Below are 22,788 nucleotides of genomic sequence, written 5' to 3' on the forward strand. Positions count from 1 at the left end.
CTCTGAACCATTGCTTTCTTACTTCACAGTGGACACCCACCAACGAGAGAGTTGTGCACCCAACATTCGAAAAAATTATTTGAAAAGCATTACAAAGCATGAAACTCAAATATTTGGCTTTTAATTATCAATTTTCTGCATGTACTAATAAAAATATCTTTTCAAACTTGTTTCTCTTCACCTCGTTTTTTTTCTCTGGGAGATCTAGACAACCAGAGAAGAATCTAAAAGAATCACAGTGTTGTGATAACATTTTGATATTGGAGTTCCTGTGATGGAGGATATGAGATAGTATTAAGTAAGAGAAGAAGTTCAAGTCTTTGTCTTCCTGTGGACGATACTGTTAGCTTCTCAAACAACTATTCTTCTTTACTTAAATATTAAAAATCACATGACAAAACTACCTTTTGAAGATGCTTAGCATTAAGTTTCAAGTCAATATTTTTAAAAAAATATTAACCAAATCTTATTGATTCAAGATTTTCTTTAGATAAACATAGGCTTTCTAAGATAAAGAACAAAAAATATTTTTTGAAAAAACATGCAGCAGATATTTGATTAATGTTTTTAGAGAATATGCTAAACCAATCAGAACTGCAAAAGATTACACATGGGAAACTGCCGTTGTGATGATAATGAAGGACAAATATTAGCAGAAATCATCTATGGAAAATGGTAACTGTATCTTTAAAATGTGCCAGTGAAATTCCCCCAACATAAACAAATACTGAGTCCATAAACTTTTATAAGCCAAAACCAGAAACCTAATGAGACCAGACATTGAGACCCTAAGAACATATCATCAACATCTGGCAATTGAGTTGTTTTTCCGTTTTACTAAAGAAAATGAATGTAGTAATTGTATAATTAAAAGAAAACAAATTAATGCTAACAGTAAAAATGTTAACACCCTTGAGTCAAAATAGAATAACACTGTGTGTTTCTAAATAAAAGCAACATAAATCTTACTCAGTTCACCACATTAATAGGAAGAATTGCTAATGACATGGGTGCATTCTTTCCACATTAATGTTACCTGAATGTCACAGAGCTTGAGGTTAATGATATAACAATGTTGAAAGGCTCTGCCTAGCATATATGGTATACAAGACTGAGTGTCAAATTATATCTTCCATAGAGGAAAACAGCAAATTAGTATTTGGGGCTTGGATTTATTCCCTTAATGGGCAAATGGTTGTTTCTTTAGTTATAACTAGAATAGTAAGCATTGAACACAAAGTTTATTCAATTAATTCATTTTCATTTTCCGTGAGATCTCTGCTCTGTGGGAAGCCTGCATTCCGTGATTTGGGGACACATTTTACAGTACTGTGGTAACACTCCAAAAAGTTTCAAGTTCACCTCTGGTTCTGTGACACTTCACATAGTTAATAACAATTCCTACTCTGTAGACTTATTTAACTTACTCAGTGCAGTGTCAACAAACCTTATAAGCCAGAAATAAAAGGAGGGTCATGCAAGTGTATATATGTCATCCACCTGCGTTAAGTCTCCCTAAGGGAGTATAACACGTTTATCATTCCCCATAACTGAATCACTCAGACTAAATGAGACATTAATTCCTGTTTCTGTTTATATTGTAAAGGACTGTGCTAATTATATTTCCTTGGTCAAATTATCTAAGGTCTATGCATCTCGGTGTAATCAGATGCACAACGACAGAATGTGCTTGATAACCTCATAAGAATGTATCAAATTAGAAACAATGTGCTAGTAATTAAATCTGAAGATATCAGTTCTTGGAAAACATTTCACTTGGGAGATTTTATATCTCACCCGCAAATCCTGAGAGCAGCAATGTTCTACTCATTTGGAACATGGAGACACAATCTAAATATTTAGCAGATTCCTCGGTCTTTGTACAATTACTGCTAATCCTGTTTGTTGGTGCGGGGTGTTGGTTGCCCTTGTGCATGTTAGGTAAGTTCTTTGTAACAATGCTATATCCTCTCCCCAGCAAACATCTTTAAGTTAAATAAATAAGATAGCATAACTTCTCAAAGAAATCAAGGTTTTGCATAAAAATTCAACACTTTTAAAGCTAAATGTGATGGTGCACACCTTTGGTTCCAACACTCATGAAGCAAAATAGACAAATCATAGATTTTTGAGAACTGTTTGAGCTAAGTAGTCAGTTCATGGCCAATTTAGGTTAAGAAGTGAAATACTGTCTCCAAAAACATAAAGCAAAAACTAAGCAAGCACCAACAAAATGCTTAAAGCTTTTCATGACATTATACACTTCACAGACTACTTATCTTCCTGTCAGTGCAGCAATAGAACCAAAATTTAGTGCTAAGTAAATGGATAGAAAATGACCTTGTAAGACCATAGTTGTAAAGACAAACAGCTTAAATATCAATGCTTATTTGTACTTTTTAAAAAATTCAAGAAATATTCAGTGAGATGTGTTAGCATTCACAACACAAATCCATTTAACCAAAGGAGATACAAATAAGTGAACCAAAACTATCTATTAAAATGGGAGTACCCAGAGCAGGAGAGCTAGATCTGTCCCTCAGCCGATACAGCAATCCAGCACTTGTACTGGGCCCTGCACCTCACCAGGCCAACACAGTAGAGCTGGCCCTGAAGGTGCAAGTGTGGGTGAACCAGCAGGAGCAGGAGAACTAGTCCTGCCCCTTGCTGCCTGATGCATTGGCTGAACTAGCCAGGGTGGGGCTGGAAAGCTCTCCCAGGTGGTGAGGGTGCTGGTGAGCTGACCAACCCAGTAACCACCCAGACCTGGAACCAGGGCTACGAGCTGGTCCATCCTAACATCCACCCCATCTATGAATAGCTGGAGTATGTGAAGGGGCCAGTCCTACAGGCCCAAAGCTGTAAGATCTCCAGGGCAACAACAGGATATCCAAGAGGAGTCCCAGCATCAAAAGTGTAGCAGAAACCAGAGGCCTCGAACCAGACCAACGACTCTTTGCAATGAAAGCTTGCAAGTTGAGATGTATGGATTAATAGATATACTGTGTGAGTCACTGTATCACACTACAGCTTCCACAACAAGATTTTTTTCTTTTAAATTTTCTTATTTTATTTTGGGGTAGGGTTGCAATGGCAGAGGGTGGCTATGAAGGGCCTGGGATGTGACGAAATACACAAAGAATCAATAAAAACTTAAGAGAAAGAAAGGAAGGAAGGGAGGGAGGGAGGGAGGGAGGGAGGGAGGGAGGGAGGGAGGGGGGAAGAAAGAAAGTGGAAGGATGGGGAAGCTGAGAATGAACCAAAATATTTGGAGGGAAGTTTCAATTTGATCCCTTAAAATACTTCCAAAGTGTACTAACTATTCAACTCATTTGCATACCTCATAGCCATCTCAATATTTTATTCTCTCATTAGAGACTGTACAAATTATTCTCAATTGATTGACTGGTTCTCAGTTAACACACGTTAATTAATACATTCTATGTTAAACTTGCTGATCTTCTTGTCTGCTCTTCCTATTAGACTGAGGAAGTTAAGGCTGGGAATGACCACACTTGCCTTTGCCATCGCAGTACCCATGGCAGGATGGGGGTTAGTGACGTTGTTGAGTGAGGAATCCCAGATGTGACCTTAGAGAAGCCTCAGAAACTTTCATTGGAGGAATTGTTCCACTCTACCTTCTAGATAATGCAGTTTTAAAACAATGCATTAGTCTAGAGCTATAGTTCATTGGCAGAGCATAAGACCTTAGGCTTAGTCCTGTATCACAGACACACAAACTACACAATATTTATTCCTTGCTTACATCTCATGAGAGTGAAAGGATATACATTTTTTCCTAGTGACTTTTAATAAAACCTCTGAAATATAGAAGCTTATGACTGTTTGAGAGGATTTTTGAGACAAGGAAATTTAATCCCAGAGCTAGAGAAAATGATGGAAGATTAGCCAATATTAGTTGTTCTTTAAGTAATATCCTTGCTAACTTGGAAACTTTGGCAGAATACTAATATATTTTGAACATAGGCTTGTGGGCCATAGCGTTGTACCTTACTAAAGTTCCCCTCAATTTCTTTTAGTGTTCCTGTGAGTGAGGGAGACAGATTTGTCTTCTTTGATCGAAGAGTACTAAAATTTAAATATTAGTATTTGCATTAAATATGTGGAAAGATGGGCAATACTGGCAATTACTGGAGAAATACATATTAAAACTACAATAAGGAAAGCCCTCATACCCGTTTAGGATGGTTGTTATCTGGTGATTATCTTAAAAACACACAAAGTAACACATATCAAGAAAGATGTGAAGGAATCATGACCTTCAAACTCTGTAATTCGAATGGAAAGAGATGACATCTCAAAAGCAAAAAAAAAAAAAAAAAAAAAAAAAAAAAAATTAACAGATTTACCATTTGGCCCAGCAATTCCAGAGAGTCTATCGGAAGACTTGAAAGTCAGGTCACAGAGAGATATCTGCACTCATATTCAAGCAGCAGTAGTTTCAATGGCCCAAAAGTGAAAACAACAGGCAGATTTTGACAAATGAGGGGATAGGACAGGATAATAGACACACACACTATCCAGTCTTAAGTGGGAAAGAAATCCTGTAACACACTGCGATGCTGATGAACCTTGATGATATTATACGAGAAATAATTCAGTTACATAAACCACAGATTCTCACACTATGAGGTGTCATATGCATAGGAACAGAAAGGCGCTTAGCCAAGGATGAGGAGAGAGGAGAATGGGAATTTGTTATTTAATGGGTAGTATAGAATTCCAGTGGTGCTCAAAGCTCTGGAGATTGGTTTGCAATAGATACATATTGTTAACCCTCGTAAACGGGACATACAAAATGGTTAATGTGGTAGATCTTATGTTACTGTGCAAACTAACACAGTTGAAAAGAAATCAAGCATCTTACATTTTCTAGCCTCTCTCTTGACAACAGTGAGACTTCACCACTTGTTAATTTGTGTTTGCAAGGTCCAAAAGAATGCTGCATGATTTTAATGATCTAGACTTTTTTCAAAACAAAATGGAAACCAAACAAAAAACAATTCTTCCCTTGCTCCATTGACTAGTTTCTGCAAACAGTGCAAACCTGGTCTGTCTCTGCCTTGGGTCCTCACAGTCTCCTTATCTCTGAGCAGTCTTACCCTGGACTTTGTTGTTATTTGACCCTGGTGGGAAACAATACACAGAAAGCTTGAGTGTTGGAAAGAACGATCCAGAAGAGAAAACAAATGAGGTAACATGGGGTTTAAGGCATGAGGGTTTCGGGTGTCCGTCAACACTCAGAAGGACAAAACAAAACAAAACAGAATAAAAACCCTCTTAAGTTTCGCATTCAAATTACCACTGGTAGAGTTAAGGACTCTCAATTAAATATACAAAACCCAAGCTTCCTGGCTCTTAGTCCAAATTAAAATGGGTATAAAGATGCATTTGACATACTTTTAATGCAGCTGGAATTTAAATTTATTGTTCTTGGTGAATATGATTACTCTGGCTTTCAGAGACTCAGCAGGGATCTCTGTATTTAACCCAGCCAGTTTGCTTTGCAGAATCCTGGAAATGTATCTAAAGTATTTCAAATATTTCAGAATTTTACATGGATACATTTCATACATAAAAACCTTTTTGATTATTCTTTAATTCTCAACTAAAATATGCCTATACATTGAAATTTTTGAAATTTCAGTGATCATATGGCTCTAAGCCATAAAAAAATTTTAAAAAAGGAAAACAAGAAACCCTAATATATTTCCCAAAGAGTTCTAATGCAATCATTGGTGACACACAACTCAGGAAAAGAGAAGTATATTATAAATCTCAAATGATTTCTGCTCTGAAAATTAAAATCATACTAGAAATACATCTTTCAGATGAATGTATTTCTTTTTATTGAAATAACTCATATGTCCATATGAAAATGCATTTCTTATTATTAAAACTATAAATTCAGCATCAGTATAATAATATTTAGAAAAATGGATGAAATTTGATCACATAAATACATGCATACATTGGGAAGATTTTACTTACAGCACCATGACTCAATACTTGGAATTTCCCACAAAGTACATTAAAGGATCAAGTGATGGGGAGCCATAGGTTAGTCCAAGAAGTAGGAGATGATGTAGAGAAAGAGGAACTCTCCTCCATTGCTGGTGGGAGTGCAAACTTGTACAGCCACTTTGGAAATCAGTATGTCAGTTTCTCAGGAAAATGGGAATCAGTCTACCTCAAGATCCAGCAATCCCTCTCTTGGGCATATACCCAAAGAATGCACACTCATACAATAAGAACATATGTTCAACAATGTTCATAGCAGCATTACTTGTAATAGCCAGAACTGGAAACAACCTAGATGCCCTTCAACTGAAGAATGGATAGAGAAAATGTGGTATATTTACACAATGGAGTACTACTAAGCAGAAAAAAACCAATGGAATCTTGAAATTAGCAGGCTAATGGATGGAACTAGAAGAAACCATCCTCAGTGAGGTAACCCAGTCACAAAAAGATAAACATGGTATGTATTCACTCATTTTTGATATTTAGATATTGAGCAAAGGATCACTAGCCTACATTCCACACTGTCAGAGGAGCTGGGAAACAAAGAGGAACTCAAGAGAAGATTGCATAGTCCCTCGAAGAAGGGGATGGGGACAAGAACCCCTGACCAAATTGGAGCCCAGGGGCAGGGAGAGGAAGGAGAGTCTTCATTCAGTTGCTGTTCGAAGCAGAAACAGACACCCATAGCTAAGCACTGAACCATCCTACTGGAATTCAGTTGTGGAGAGGGAGGAGGGTTGAGCAAAGGAGCCAAGACAGGGATGGAGAGGCCTGCAGAAACAGTGGACCTGAACTACTGATAGAATGGAGATCCTAGTCATAAAGCTGGGGAAACAGCATTGGATCAAACCAAGCCCTCTGAATGTGGATACCAGCTAGGAGCCCAAGGTAGTCTATGGCTCCTCTGACAGCAGAGTCAGTCTTTATCCCTAGAGCACAAATGGACTTTGGGAGCCCATTCCCTATGGAGGCATACTATTGCAGCCCAGATACAGCAAGGAGGGTCTAGACCCTCCCCCAAACAGTATGAAAGACTTTGAAGGTCCTTGATAGAGGGCCTCATTATCCCTGGAGAGGAGTCGAGGGGTGGGTTGGGTGGAGAACATGGGAGGAGGGGCGGGTGAGGGAATGGGGAGATGGATATGTAAGTATGAGTAATTAAAAAATAATAAAAAATAAAAAAGAAGTAAAGAGCAATTGAGGTTTCTGTACCCCAAGGGAAGCCCTCTTTACATGAAGAGATAAGAGTTGGAAGAAAATACAATATTTCAGAATAGAATTTTAAAAGAATAAAAAGGTTTTTGAGAAAGGGAGAGAAGTGACAACTAGAGATCTAGGACACGATTAATTTTTCTTTAATGTATTATTTGAACATGTTTCTACACAGCATTTACTCCCAAGCACTAGACTTAGCCTAGGCCTCCCAGACTATAGGGCAGAGACTATGCATTCTACAGTTCCCATTCTGCTTGTATTCCTAGACTAGAAGTGTCCAGAGAAGGGCTCTTACTATCCAGTTTAATAGAAGAGGAAACTTGGGGTTGAGAATTCAAGTCATGAGCTGAAAGCCCAAAGTCAAGTGTCATCAACCAACACCATGTTATAGCAAGTCTGATGGGCTGCAAAGCTCAGATGTAACTTCTACCCTCATACTGTGCTCCATTTACTGATGTGGGAATACCCTGAAATATATGAGGATGATCTTCCACATTTCCCCATCCATGGGAAATAGATGGCTTGAAACTACCATACTTTCCAAGAACATGCCTTTACAACCACATTTCTAAAATATCAGCTCGACTATTTGAGTAATGCATATGCCCTAATCGCCTTTTGGAAAAAAGAAAACTTTTTAGCAACTTAAATTGCCTGCATCCAGGGTGGGGTGGGGAGGTGTGGGTGGAAATCTCTTGTTAAACCAAATGATTTAAAACTATAAAAATTCTCATCATTTGCTTTAGTTTGTTGAAAAATGGCTTACTTTAAGATAAACTGTGGAAAATTGAATTAGGTTAGCTTAAATTCGGATACTTTGGCTACATTCTTTGGAATTAAATCAAAAGCATGCTAAGATAAGCTCTATGTTTCTGGTGACATGAATAATTTTATTCATTCATACTTCTCAATAGCCCAAAGCTCTGATGCCCATACTAAGCTTACAAAATCAGAATATGGATTCTGTGTGATTGAAGCAGGTTCACAGTTAAACATCTTGAATTCTCCCACAAGAATGAGACAGAACTGGAGAGAAGCAGAATCCAGGAATAATACAAAGGGCCGTGAAAAGCATAAAAATTTAACTATTTGCTTTGAATAGCAAAAACCTTGATTGCATGATATTCAGCCTTCTCAGAGAACTGCCAGGTTTTCTTTATTATCCCTTCCAGGCTTTCTCTATGGGATATAAAGGAACAGAGAGGTTTAACAATAAAGAGCAAAAGCTGAAATTGTAAAGGTCTTGTCATTGAACTCTCTATGTATAGACCTACCCATTTCTTTACATAAATGCCATTGCTCAAGCAGGTCACAACGCTCTCCACTGACATTAAAATGTAAACCATCTTCAGGCCTCAGTAAGACCCAGCATCTCATTTGCAAACTTTTCATCCTTTATTATCATACATCAAAACTTAATATACGTAGCAGATATTATTTGTGACAAGCACTATTAAAACTTGCCAATAGGATACATTAGAAAGATTCATTTTTCAAAGTGAGCAGGATTGTTCAATGGTAAGCGCTATGATTGCTCTACCTGCTCTACCTGCTATGCAAGTATTTAGGTCTCAATCAAGATGACTAGTGCCCATTTGAATCTGGATATGGGGTGCATTTCTGTGACCCCAGAACTAGGGGGACAGAGACAGGACATCCTGAAGCTCACTGGATAACCAGCCTAAATGAATCAGTGAGCACCAGATTCAAATAAGAAAACGTGTCTCAAAAAATAAGGAGGAAAATCAATCTAGGAAGAACTGTGGCTCCCATATCCGTGTGCACACATGGGTACCCACATGCATTTATGCACATAATACACAAACAAGTCTATATGTCACACCCCCACACAAGATTCCTCACATATGACCATAAGTGTAAGGAAGTAAAAGGGAAATGATTTGTATATTTGGAATATTTAATGCAGACGATCTAACTTAGATCTCATCAAGTCTCAAGGCCAAGTGGTTAAGAGAGGACACTACTTTTGCAGAGGGCCCAAGTTCACTTCCCAGCACCCATGCTCACAACTACCTGGAGCTCCGGATTCAGGGGGATCTGATGCCCCTGTGCTCCAAGAGTACATGCACTTGTATACACACTCACACACACACACACACACACACACACACACACACACACACACACACACACTTTAAAATAATAAAAACAAAAGATAAAAGGTTCTGGTGGTACAGCAAAGAGAATGATACAGCAAAAGCCCTGTCTGAAGTGCTGCAGTGTTAAAGTGGTGAAGCCTCATGAGCTTCATTACAGTCCTTGGTTGTTTTCTTAGACACCTCTTATGCCAATTACAAGTCTCTCCCATAAATAAACTTCAGTATTTTACACATGCTATTTTAAATGAACATTTAGTTATTGTTCGTAATCTCAAAGTTCACAGTGCAGTATCTGGTTGAATGTAATGCTATCTAGCCCAAATGATGCTTTCTTAGTGTGTGCTAAGGACTGACTACTGACTCTCTGACAACACATATCGTCTTTCCCGTGGCTACTGAGTCATCTCTATGTAACTGAGCTTGCACCACATTTTCCCTCAGCTCATAGAGGAGAGGAGGCCCCAGTAGTTCCTGTAGAGCCTTTTACCCTCAGTACTACAAAGTGCATTTTTTATATGTGAAAACAAAACAGTAATAGCTAAATATTTTTAAACATTTTTTAAAGCCATAAAACCTAAGTGGATATTCCATTGCCAATCTGTGACAGTCAAGGCCTTCTATTTGCACATAGTTGAACTAATTGGAATTGTAAGCCATCTGACGCTCAGCAACCTCTCCCTGTATGCACTCATTTCAGTGTAATTGGATGACAATAACATAAAAACATTTGAAAAGAAATCTCAGAGAAGAATTCTTCTAGGTTTCTCAATTTTTCTTTTTGTCCACAAAATTTAAAGGTGTCACATGCACACTTTTTTATACTGAAAATTTTCAGTCAGTTTTCCTTGGGAAAGCACACAAATTTGAACACACTCCATAACCATTTATAGTCCCCTTGGAAGGCAATGACACGCTTCCCAAGGGAACTATAAACGATTGTAGAGCACCTCGAGTTGCCAAGGGGTAATTAAGACATCCTAGTCACTGGAGATTGGAGACCTAATCCTAACTGACATTTGTTAGCAGGCTCCTCTCTGCAGAATCATTTCCTCATCCTTAGAGTAGACAGAAACAAACCCCCCTCCCAGGTGCATCAAAGTTTCTGATGGAGAAACTTAAGTGAACACATTCAGAACCACATGAAGTGACAACCGTTTTATATTGTACATCCCTCAAGGCTCAAGCTTTTCGGGGTTTGATCCTTAAAGCATCTTATCTGGTCTAGAAATCCTGTACTTCATTTTTCCTCTCTGCTTCCTTACTGGCTCCCCAAGTCTTTCCTTGGCTTTTTGTTTCTGTAACAAAATACCTGAGAAAATTACCTTAAAAGAAGAACGATTGGTTCATGGTTTCAGCCGGCTGTTTTTGAGCCATTGTGTAGACGTGCATCATGATAAAAAGCCTATGGTGGAGTAACACTGTTCACCTCATGGCACTTGAGTAGCAGCAAGGGTGCGGGGACTCGGAGCAAGAGGTCACCCCAAGGACACGCCCCAGGTGCTCTACTTCCTTTAATTAGGCTTTCCTTCCTATCACTAAAGAACTACTTCCTCCTCATTCTTCGGATGAAACTATAGTCCATTCTGAAGTCTACCTGACTTTCCGCAGGCTCAACAGTTCACTATTCGTCACTATGCCAGCAACTCTTGAGTCATTTATGGCATCCTTTCCTATATTACAGTCATTTATAAATACATATATCTCTGCCACTGCAGATAGCGTTTCTCTTAGGAGTCCTTTCCCACAGTGCCAGCACAAATTAGTCATTCTCTGAACAGCTTTGGGAAATAAGGAAGTTGAATTAACCATGGAGATTATGGAAACATTCAACATTGCCCTTTCTTTCAGTTGTTTTTTGACTTTGTGATCAAATGTAAATATCTCATGCAAGCCTGAAGACCTGGATCAGACGAATACATTCCCTGCCAATGTTTATGAGGAAATTGTTTTTCTCTCTCTTACATGGTGAAGGAATCCAATCATTACAAAAACAGCCTTTTCTAATAGAGAAGCCATTAGAAAAAATACCCTTCCCCTCTCCTCTCATGGTCTCTTGTGTTTAGTTTAAATATTTCCCCCATTCTCACATTGGTCAATCCGGATGATAAAATTCCCTAATGTGAAAACACAAAACTCCTCACTTCCTATGGCTTCAGTGACAAATATCTGATATACTGGTGATACGGCATGAGAAAATGTACTTTCTTACAGCTATGGAAGCTAAAAACCTGCAACAGGGATGTCCTCAGGGCCATGTTTCCTGTCGAGGACACTTCCTTCCTTTCCTCTCCAGCTTTCTGGTGGTTGTTGACATTCCTTTGAGTACAAAGTTCTAATCTCTTGTTCAATTTTTGTCCTGTGAGATCATCTTCCACTGGATCTGGGGCAGCTGTGAAGTCCAGGATGTCTTAGCAAGGTTGTTTGAATGATAATGGCCTCCACAGGTTCATATGTTTGGATTTTTGGTCCCTAGTTGGTGGACCTGTGTTGCAGGATGTTTGGTCACTGTGAACCCCAAGATTGCGTTATTTACTTGAAAACCTGTTTCTAGTTGTGTTGTAGCTTAGCCCTAGCACACACCTTTAATCCAAGAGTTTTCTGCTAGAATATTGTGTTAGACCCCTGAAAACTCAAGTATCCGGGGTCCCAGGCCACGTTCACGGTCACCCCAATCACCAGGCGGATTCGAAAGCTTGATGCAAACTGCACGAGGCTTTATTGTAATTTAACGAGCTAACCCCATGTTAGCTCGGGTCTTTCACCCACCCGCCATGGCGGACGGCTAGCAAAAGACAGTTCAAAGCCGCTGCGTACAGATCTTATAGGACAGCGTAAGGGGAGTGTCTAGGGGTACGCACAGGCTCACGATTGGTGTGCCTCCAGGCTTGGAGGGCTTGCCCTGTGTTGATTGGTCAACTGGTTGTTATGGTCCATAGGCCCTCCCAGGGTGGTTGCTATGCTCTCTACGTCATTGCTGTGCACTTGTCCGTAAAGCACACCCAGAGTCATAAAGCATAGCGCCACCAGCTAACTTCTGATTGGTTCCTTGTCACAAGGCAGGCATCTGACTTTCTAGTGACTAACTTCTGATGGCTTCCTTGTCACAAGACAGGCATCTGACCTCTAAGTGACCAAGGCAGGTTTATGGCAAGCAAGTGTTCGGCTGTTATGGCTGCCGAAAGGGGAGCAGGTCCCTTCAATTGTAAACAGGTTAAATAAAGTCAACCATAGGTCAAGAGGTGGGAGAAGCAACCAGTTGACAGGAAGTGAACAAGCAAAAAACCACAGAGTAAGAGGGAGTCAAAAAGATGGATAGAGAGACACACAGGATGTAGATGGGAGGAATATTCAGTTGGAGTTTTTGGTTTGAGATGGCATAGGAAAATAAAAACATGACACTTGCAGGGAAATGAACAGAATTGGAAATCATTATAGTAAGGGGGGAAGCCAAATTCAGAAAGACAAAAGCTGTACACACTGATTCCAGTGTGTCTGGGGGGGGTGTTGCATAGGTAATGAAACTCAGAAAGGGAGAGAGAAAGAAGGAATAGTAGGGAGGTAATAGAATACCTGCACCTCTATTTCATCTGATGCCCCCTCCATTTGGTCTCTCAATAAATAAATGCCAGCATAGCTCAACTGGTTGTGAGGAACCCTCCTCCAGCACACATGTCTCTTTTCATCCCTTCTCATCCTAACACCAATTCTTTTTTCTACCTCTGAAATGTGTCCTTACCTCTCCATCAGCCGACCCTCTCATCTGCTTGCTCTAACCATCTGACTGACCTGTGCGTGGTTTCTCTGCCTCTCCTCAGCATCCTGGATAGACTGTCTGTCCTACACGAAGCAGCAGTGTGGGTGTAAAGAGGTGCACCTGTGGCAGTCCCTGTGCCTGCCATCTCGGGGGGGGGGGGGGAGGGCTGAATTCTTCCCTTGCCTAGGAGACCTGTGTGACTTGCCTTTACCTCTAGTCTCCCCTCTGCAGCTTCCATGTGCACTCTCGGTGCTTGTGTTGTGTTGTGGGAATAAGCAAACTCTCTCCTACCTGGAGACACTGGAATTGTCATTTTGCTGGGAATGTCTTACCCCCAAATCTTAAAAGACACTTGGTTTCAATGACTCAGATACCACCTAGGAAGCTCTTTCTACCTCTCATATAGTGGATGATGCAATTATTATGTAGTCCTCATCTGTCTGTTCCATTTGTAGCGCTACCAAAAAAAAATTTGTAATTACATTTATTTGTTTAAGTATAGTTATTTTCAATTTCACTCTATCAATATGTTCAAGAATAGACTCAACAAGAGCAGAGACGTTATTCTGTCACTGGAGCCTAGCATAATATGTAGCCCATAGGAGATCCCAGTAAATATCTCAAAAGGAATTTTGTTAAAAAGAACTCACTGAGGGGAGGGAGAGAAAACTAGGATTGACATGCAAAAGAAGCTTGTTTCTAATTTTAAAAAAAAGGGGGGGGGAGAACTCACTGTATCCATTTGAAAACGATTACTATTTCCTAAGTCTCTAAACTGGCGGTGGGGCTGAACTATTTACCTATGGCCACATGTATCCTAAAGGCAGTGTTCTACCTTACATTCATTTGAAGTGTAGAGGTAGCATCTTAGGATTTCTTTCTATTCTGCATATCCAATCCCTCAGCAGTCATACGAGTGATATTTTCCCCTCCTTTGAGCCAGACTGTAATCAAATATTTGTTTATTATTCAGTCTGAAATGAGTCATCACTGGCCTATTCATATTTTAAGTCACATTTCTTTTTACCTTCACAGTAAAGTAAGATGAAATGTGTTTCCTTAGCATAAGGTTTTTCTTTGGTGACTTCTGGGTTTAGATAATTGGCTCTGTGACTTGAATATAAAATCTTCCTAGTGATGAGCCGGGTAACCAAACACCTGGAGGGACATCTCCCACCTTGCAAATCTACCTGGAAGAAGATTCTAGTAAGAACTGCTGTGTTAGAAATGTCTGTTGAAGCATCAGTTTGGAATAGATCTGCAGAAGGAAGGCTGCAATGCCTGGAACTGTTGGATTCTGAAAGACCAGACACCAAGTGTCAAGAAGCTGAGCAGAGGGGCGTGGCGCTGTAAATGGACACCGTGGCGAGGGTACCAGTCTTCGCTGTACAGTCTCTTTCCCCACAATCCAAGGGTGTGCTTCACAGAGTTCGTTAGAACTGACTGCGCAGGCTTGGGGATAGAAAGGACATCTGTGTTACACAGAGGGGAGAGTACCAATCAAGATGGCTTCCTCACATGCCTATGCCTCTAGAGAGATAACTAGCAAAGCAGGGAAGTGTGATTGGTACAGAATGCAGCTCTGAGCATGGGGGAAGATTCCTGAGAGATAATCCATCTCTGCTAAGAGAAACAAAAGACTCCCTTTTAGTTCTCTACCACAGTATTGGCTCATTCAAATACGCCAAAGGCATTCAGGTGAACAGGACATCTAGGATTCTAAAGGAAACCAGCAGAAGTAGCGCAAAAGGATAGAAGTAGCAGTCACACGCTGAGTCTCAAAGCCATGACCAGCTCTGTAGTAATTTACCAAAGCTTTGTGTGCTACAAGACATTCTCGAGTGGAAAGTCGTTGTCTAATGATTGACAAATCTGAAATCATCCAAAATAATTCTGCAGCCTAAGAAACTTAAATTGCACTGACAAATTTAGCATCATCCAGCATCTATGCTTGACAATATAGCTGCCCTACCACAACAACTACAGAAAACCAAAGAACGCCTTAACAATAAATATGTGAGACACAATGAAAGAAAAAGGCCAGGATTCGCTGCCTAAGCGCTGGTGACTTGTATTTAATTCTTCTCTCATCCTGACCATGGTTTCCCTCCCTTCGCTCCTCCCAGAGTCCACCACCACCAGATCCACTCGTCCCCCTTTTAATCTTTTCCTTTCTACATTAGACAGCTCAGACTATTTATGCAACACCAGAAGAGACCACTTGGGGGCAATATAGTAATTTTTTGTGGTCTCCTGTAACTATGCCCGTTTCCTTGGTGACAAAAGATAACTGTGTCTCCCAAATTTGAAACCACATTTTTAATATATGGGAGGGAAATGGCTGTATTTCATTTTAAGCTTACAATGCATAAATCACACAAGACAAATGCAAGTCAGATTTCTCTCCTGAAGGGAACAAAAGTCTGACTTCCTGAAGCAGTTTTACCTACTTGGCACAGTTGAAGGTATTTTATATTTAGGATTTGTCACAGCCTCTGAGACAGATGTCAAGGAATAAAGGAAATCATTAATAGCAATGTGTTTTTAAGAAAGACAAATGTGTACTAAGCTTCAAATGTACTAACGAAAACATGTTTTGTTTCTATACCCTAAATTAAAATGGAAAGCTGATTTGCCCTCCCCTCTGAGTGAGCACATTTTCTGTAACGAGCATTAAAATAAGCAGCTTGGGTGGGCTGCCTTTGTTTTCACTGTTGCTTTGCCTTCACACATCACTTTGTAAAGGGTTTTTTTTTTTTTTCCTACTGAATCATTTTCAAAGTTTGATGGATGACATCCCTATTCCAAACCATTTCTCTCCCAGTGTCGACTAAGTTTTGGCTGTTGCATCAAGCACTATGACTTTGCTTCCTACTTAAATGAAGAACAAATAAAATCTCTTCTTTTAGGGCATTCGAATGTGTTTAGCAAGCAAACATTTCTGTTTTGCTCTTTTCACCTCCTCCTTCAGCGATGTTGGCTAATTTTTTTTTTAATGACTTAATCTATTTCCCACTAGCAGCTGCTAGTTACCATTGGCACAGTGATGGGAAGCTGAAGTCAGCCTTGCTGTCCAACTGCAGGGACGGACATTTATAATTACACATCTAAACTGTCCAGGTGCCAGCATAGAAGTGAGAAAGTTGAGGAAGCTTGCAGAGCAGAATTTTGCCCGAATTCCTGGGTCCGTCGCATGAAGTTCCACCTTTGCAACTCTTCCTCAGTGGAGGAGAGGCAAGACAGAATTGCAGCTCTCCCAGCTCTGGGCATCTTTCTGGATTAGCTAGCTCTGTGTTTAAGCGGTCAGTGACTGGAAAGAGTACAGGTGGGGAGGGGGGAATGAGAGGCTGGTCAAGGCACCAAGTTCTAGAAAGCAACAGGAATCTTGGGTAATCTGGGGTACAGTACTGCACAGATACCTCACAGAACAGCAGCCACAGATGCCTCACAATGACTATACATTTAAAAGGCAAGAGGAAAAGATTCTGAGCCCAGTGTGGTGACTCACATCTGCCTGCAACCCCTGCACTTGAAGGGAGACGCATGCAGGAAAACTGCCACAAGGTCCGAGCCAGACAGCCTCAGATGAGATCCTGACTCAAAGACCAAAACTAGGTTTTGAATATTTTCGTCATAAAAACAGTGGCTGTTTGACAAGATGGTCATGTTTCATCTTCTTTAAGCCACCAGGTAATATTCACGTATATCAGAGCATTGCATGGCACCCTGGCAAGTGTGTGCACTTCACATTTTTGCGTCAGGTAAAAATAAATTTAAGATAACAATTAAGGACATTATAAAAATTTTCAGAAATTGTTGGGGATCAAAAATTATCTATTATAAAGTTTCTCAGGGTCCAAATCTCTGCTCCATTTTTCTGGAGCCTGAATCTTCATTGTATTGCAGATGCTGGCTAATTGCCGCTGGGTGGCATGGCCTCAGTGGAGAATGTCTCCTAGTTTGCATTAAAACAGGCCTAGGCCCTGGATGTGCAGCACCTGGGCTGTGAGGGCTTTGTCTATGTGCCTAGAGACTGTTTTTAGGTGTGCCACTAGGGTTAAAAGAATGACTTGATGGTAGATGTTCTCTGTGGTCTCTGCTTTCTGTTGGAAAGCGATTTAGGAGGATGCTAGAATAAACCGGAGTCTCCAGTTTCCAGATGGACTGAGAGCCCTCCTGAAATGACAAGAGATCTGCCTGGTCTTTATCGACATTGACTAGCTAGGACTTTCCTGGTCCAGAACCTCCCGACTCAGGGACGAACCCCTTGTCCTCTGTAGCCTGGAATTGATACAAGCTGGGTCTCGACAAGAAACCAGTGTTGTCCGCTATGAATGACTACAATGATCTGGAACAGTGCTTAGATTAGGGCTCTTCCTTTATGCCGAGTCCGGTTTATGGAAGCACACCAGCAACCAGAATGACATTACCGTGCCAGAAGGAGGAAAGAGCTACACAGGTAAATTCTCTAAGAGCCTCTGAGAAGTCCATGGGCTCCAGTATGTGTAGTAACACCTGCTACTTGTCCCTTCTTTTGGGCCTTTCTCTCACCCCTTGAGCACATTAGCTCAGGTTTGGTATAGCATAGGTGAGCAGAGAAGTTGTACAGGAGTGAGACACACAAACCTTTGTCCAAAATACTGCAATAGAGCTCCCTTTCCATTTCTCAAATACCCTGAAGTAATTCTCCTGTCTCCCCTGACTTCACACTGAAATCCCTGCATGTTAGCTCACCTCCATATATATCAAAATATATAGCTAACACCAGCTAATTCTCTAGCATTAAAAATAATAACAATTTTCTAGCAATAAACAATTAGAAAATTTATTAATTAGGGTTGGAATTCATGTATTTACATTTCTGCTGCCTACACACACACACACACACACACACACACACACACACAACTGGCTCACACTGCATGCTGTGTGTATTTTAGGACTATCACCAAGATTATCGCATAGGGATTTTAGATCTAGAGCAAAGAAGTAGCAGCCTACAATCCACAACACCAGAGAAGCTAGGAAACAAGAAGGACCCTAAGAGAGACAAACATAGTCCCCTGGAGAAGGGGAAAGGGACAAGATCTCCTGAGCTAATGAGGAACATGGTGGGGGAGTTAGAAGAAAGAGGAGAAGACGTTAGGGAACAGAAAGATCTATCCAGGGGAAGAATAGAGGAGAGCAAGAAAAGAGATACCATCATAGAGGGAGCCATTATAGGTTTAAAGAGAATTCTGGACTAGGGAAATATCCAGAGATCTACAAGGATGACCCCAACTAACAATCTAAGCAATAGTTGAGAGGCTACCTTAAATGCCTTTCTCCAATAATGAGATTGATGACTACCTTATATGCCATCCTAGAGCCTTCATCTAGTCGCTGATGGAAGCAGAAATAGACACCCACAGCTAAACACTGAGCTGAACTTTGGAATCCAGTTGCAGAGAGGGAGGAGCAATGAGCAAAGGGGTCAAGACCAAGCTGGAGAAACCCACAGAAACAGCTGACCTGAACAAGGGGGAGCTCATGAACCTAGACTGATAGCTGGGAAAACATCATAGGACTGTTCCAGACCCCCTGAAGAAGGAAGTTCAGTATGGAGGTCTAGACAATCTATGGGGCCACTAGTAGTGGATCAGTATTTATCCCTAGTACACAAATGAACTTTGGAAGCCCTCACCACATAGAGGGTTACTCTCTCAGCTTAGACACACTGGGGAGGGTCTAGGCCCTGCTCCAAATAATATGACAGACTTTAAGGCCTCTCCCTGGGAGCAGAAAGGGGTTGGGGTAGGGCGCCAGTGAGGGGCAGAGGAGGAGGGGAAGGAGAGGGAACTGAGACTGACAAATAAACGAAGCTTGTTTCTAATTTAAATAAAAAAGGAAAAAAAAGATTATCCCAAAGGTAGCCTCTCCATCTTGAACTAGAGCCCTGAGCCATTAGTAACTTTTCTTTATAACTTACCCAGTCTATGGTGTTAACAACAATGGAAAACACACTAAGACCTTATCAGTTCATTATACTTTCATACATCTATCAGTTTATGGCATTCGTTCTGAAGAGATAACATATGGGAATTAATAAAATCTTGTAAATCAATCACACTAATTTTTGTAATAGAATCAACTCTTAAAGCATGCTCTCCCAAACCGCAGGTTTTGGTGTTACTATTACTTCTGCATTTAGTTTTCTATTCCTGTGATAAAGCACCATGACCGAAGCAATTTATAGAAGGGACAGTTTATTGGGGCTTACCATTCTAGAGGGACAAGGGGCCATCACCATAATGGTGAGGAAATGCAACAGTAAGCAGACATAGCAGTTAGGGCAGCAAGCTGAGAGCAGGTAGCTTCAACCACAAGCAGGAAGCAGAGAGTGCCACTGGAAAGGAGCATGGCTTTTAAAACCTCAAGCCTAACCCCACAGTGACATACTTACTCCAGCAAAGCCATACCTCCCAAACCTATCCAAAGAGTACCACCAAGTAGGGACCAAGTGTTCGAATGCCTGAGCCTACGAGGGACATCTCATTCAAGTCACCACACTATCAATAGGTGCCATAAATTCCAATGATGGTGTTAGACAGCCACTAATAAACACTTTTGCATGTCCATGGGACATTGTGTGAGTTTCTCAGACCCAGACACATGGCCTGTCTTTCTAAAGTTGAGGGTCATATGCTAAAATTACCACATTGGATGGGAAAAAAATAACCCATGATTAATGCTTCATTTTCTTCCTATTAGAACTATAGTCTAAGATCAATCTTAAGAATTCATGAGCCTTCAAAATTATCTGACAAATTTTGTGGAATGAGGTAGGAAATGAATGAATGGGTGAAAAGCTTTTGAGAAGATAAAATTACCACCAACAGCATAAACTATTTTGATCAACTATTCATGTACTTTGCAATCATATGCAGTTGTAAACCAAGTAGTTTTTTCTATAGCAAACACACATTAGAAATAATAATAATAATAACACTATGGTGAACTAATTAGATAAGTGTTTTATGGTTATTAGTAATTTTCTTCTTGAATATCATTCCTAATAATACTGATTATCTATGGTTTCTTTTAGAGAAAACCAGACTTAACGTGAACACACGATGCATTTTAAAGTGAATCTGAGCAAGAAGGGGCTAAGAAATACATCAACTCATTTTACAAACTATTGGGAGCCAACTTTTATTCACATTCTGCCTACCAATGACATAAATCATCTGAAGGACCAGATGCTCAGTGAAAGCCTTTTACAAGGTCTACTCCGCAGCCTCCAGTTTTAGGCATAAAAATGAGGCTCCGAGAAGAACACTTGTTAAGGTTGAGACCATAGAGTAGCTTTATCACTGCTTTCAAAGACATTCCTCATTTTTACTGTGGGATTACATTAGCTGTCTCCTCTGACATTATCAAAATCACTTCATGAATACTGATGGCAATGAGGCTAACGCCAATCCTGCAACTGTGTCATATTTCCAAATGGAAAAAAAGAATAAGGGATCTATGCATCTTTTGAAAGGGGACTTTGTAAGTGACAGCGGTTCCTTCTTTGCTAAGCTCTGGCTCTCCTGTACACATTGTGCAGCGTACATTGACACACAAGGGAACTGTAAGTAGGAGACATGGAAGAAAGTTCCCCCAAAGTGAGGGGGTCAGTGATTAAGAGCCAGGGAGTTGGCAGTTGCTTGCTCTACCTTTGCTTTCCATTGATGATTCTCACTTGAGAAATGTCCACATTCCTCAGATTTTACCCTTTAAATTAAAGTGCCCAGGAATCTAGATGATGAGAGCCGTTTCTTGCATTTACTGGAAAGCAACTTATCAGCCATGTATCATTTACTCATATAATTCATACCATTGCAAAGTAGACTGGCTAGCCTTAGGGCGGTTAGGGATAAAGTAGACTCAAGCAATTTCTTCACACATTTAAAAAATTTTAAATGAACTTTAATTCAATTCCATGAAGATGAATGTACCAAAAGATAATTATATGTGAGGACTATCTCCATATAAATTTATACTAGACACAAAGCATGTCAAATAAATTTATATCTGATATCAAATATATGATACCTGGTCAATGACTTCATGTAGGTGATGTTTCAACTGGACAAAAATAAGGTTCTGACAAGCTTCCTGCCTGGAGGCACAAATCACTTTAGCGATACGTTTTCATCAAAACCGCCAACTACAATCACAGGTGTGAAGAATCTTCCAACCTCGTAAACAAAAGTTACAGACATCCGAAATTCTCTCTGCTGGGCAACTTCTGATTTTGTGATTTACAGTGAATAAAGGGATAACTCATGACTTTTTACTCCACGAACCAACTCTAAATTTATGACATTTCTCACAGTTAATCTACGTGATTTGTGTGTGAAGACAGCCATAGATGCATCTAACTAAAAGTTACAGTTAGAAAGTCTGAGAAAGGGCTTCACTCAAGTCCCTGGAAGGGTTGAAGATATTTTTGAATAAAGCACAGCATAATGCTGAACTTATTATATTTAAGAAAATAATAATGTCTTCACAGTGGCATGTCTGATTATTTAAATTCACATGTAAGGACATAGTGAGCAAATGCTGGATTTGCTGTTAGTCTGTTCTTCATTTTTCTACATACATTTTTTGAGAGTCAACATCCTTAAACATATTTAACACTTCTTTAAATTTTAAGATATCTTCATCCTAAAGTGACTTTTTAGCGTTCTGGTTAGGAGTTTTATTATTTCTCAGGTTTTCATGCCTTGATATTTTTCATCTGCTCCCAGAGTTTTCATAGATAAGGCATCTCAACAGCAGGCCTAATTGGAAATAAATGAGTTCACAGTCATATCCCTTAATGCTTTTCCTACTTCCTGCAGCTGCCAGAATAGTCTATACATGGCCACTGATAACCAGTTTCGTGGGTTTAACCTCACTGAACACTGAATAAATCACTGCTGACTTAACTATTTCAGCCTCCAAATACAGGACTCAGTGCATAAACAGATAGGTACACACACACACACACACACACACACACACACACACACACACACACACAAACGTGTTGTGGAATTTAAGGACAGAGTTTAGCAGCATGCTGGTACAACATGGTTAGTCTTAAGTGAGAGTGTTTATGTTTTGTCCTCCACATTGGCACAAAGAGGTTTCTGAAGAAAATCGTATTTTACAGAATGGAAAGCTGATCGGCCAGATGAATATGATCTTTTGCTGTGAAACTTGAGAACTTGATTTGGAGGGTAAATAAACACCACCTTGTTTTCTGAACTCTGCATCATCAGGCATAATATTGACCTACTGAGGGTATGTATGTTAGCTCAGGAAGCCATTCTACATCACCCTGACAGCAGATAAAGGTATCTTAGGAGTAATCAGGCAGGGTCTTAAAAAGATAAATCCCAAGAACAGAATGAAACTGACAGGAGCTGCATGCTTTCCTGTGCTACGGTCAGGACTCACATTCATCCCAAGGATGTGTCAAAAAAATATAGAAGGGGAAAAATAGTGAATAAAGCTCGAAAATGTAAAGGAAACTGACTCCTATGGACTTAGCTTCAAGGAAACCATATATAAAACTATTACAGAAAACTCATTGTCTCTGGGGTCATTTCCACTGCAGTCTCTGGGGTCATTTCCCCTGCA

At 40.1% G+C, this 22,788-nt stretch overlaps 1 protein-coding gene across 3 annotated transcripts in view; it reads right to left on the reverse strand.

Annotated features, from left to right (window-relative positions):
• Positions 1–22,788, reverse strand: part of Cped1 (cadherin like and PC-esterase domain containing 1) — a 266,707-nt gene that overhangs the window by 127,656 nt on the left and 116,263 nt on the right. The window lies entirely within an intron of this gene.

This window comes from Cricetulus griseus (genome assembly GCF_003668045.3).
Source record: "Cricetulus griseus strain 17A/GY chromosome 1 unlocalized genomic scaffold, alternate assembly CriGri-PICRH-1.0 chr1_0, whole genome shotgun sequence".
NCBI lineage: Eukaryota > Metazoa > Chordata > Mammalia > Rodentia > Cricetidae > Cricetulus > Cricetulus griseus.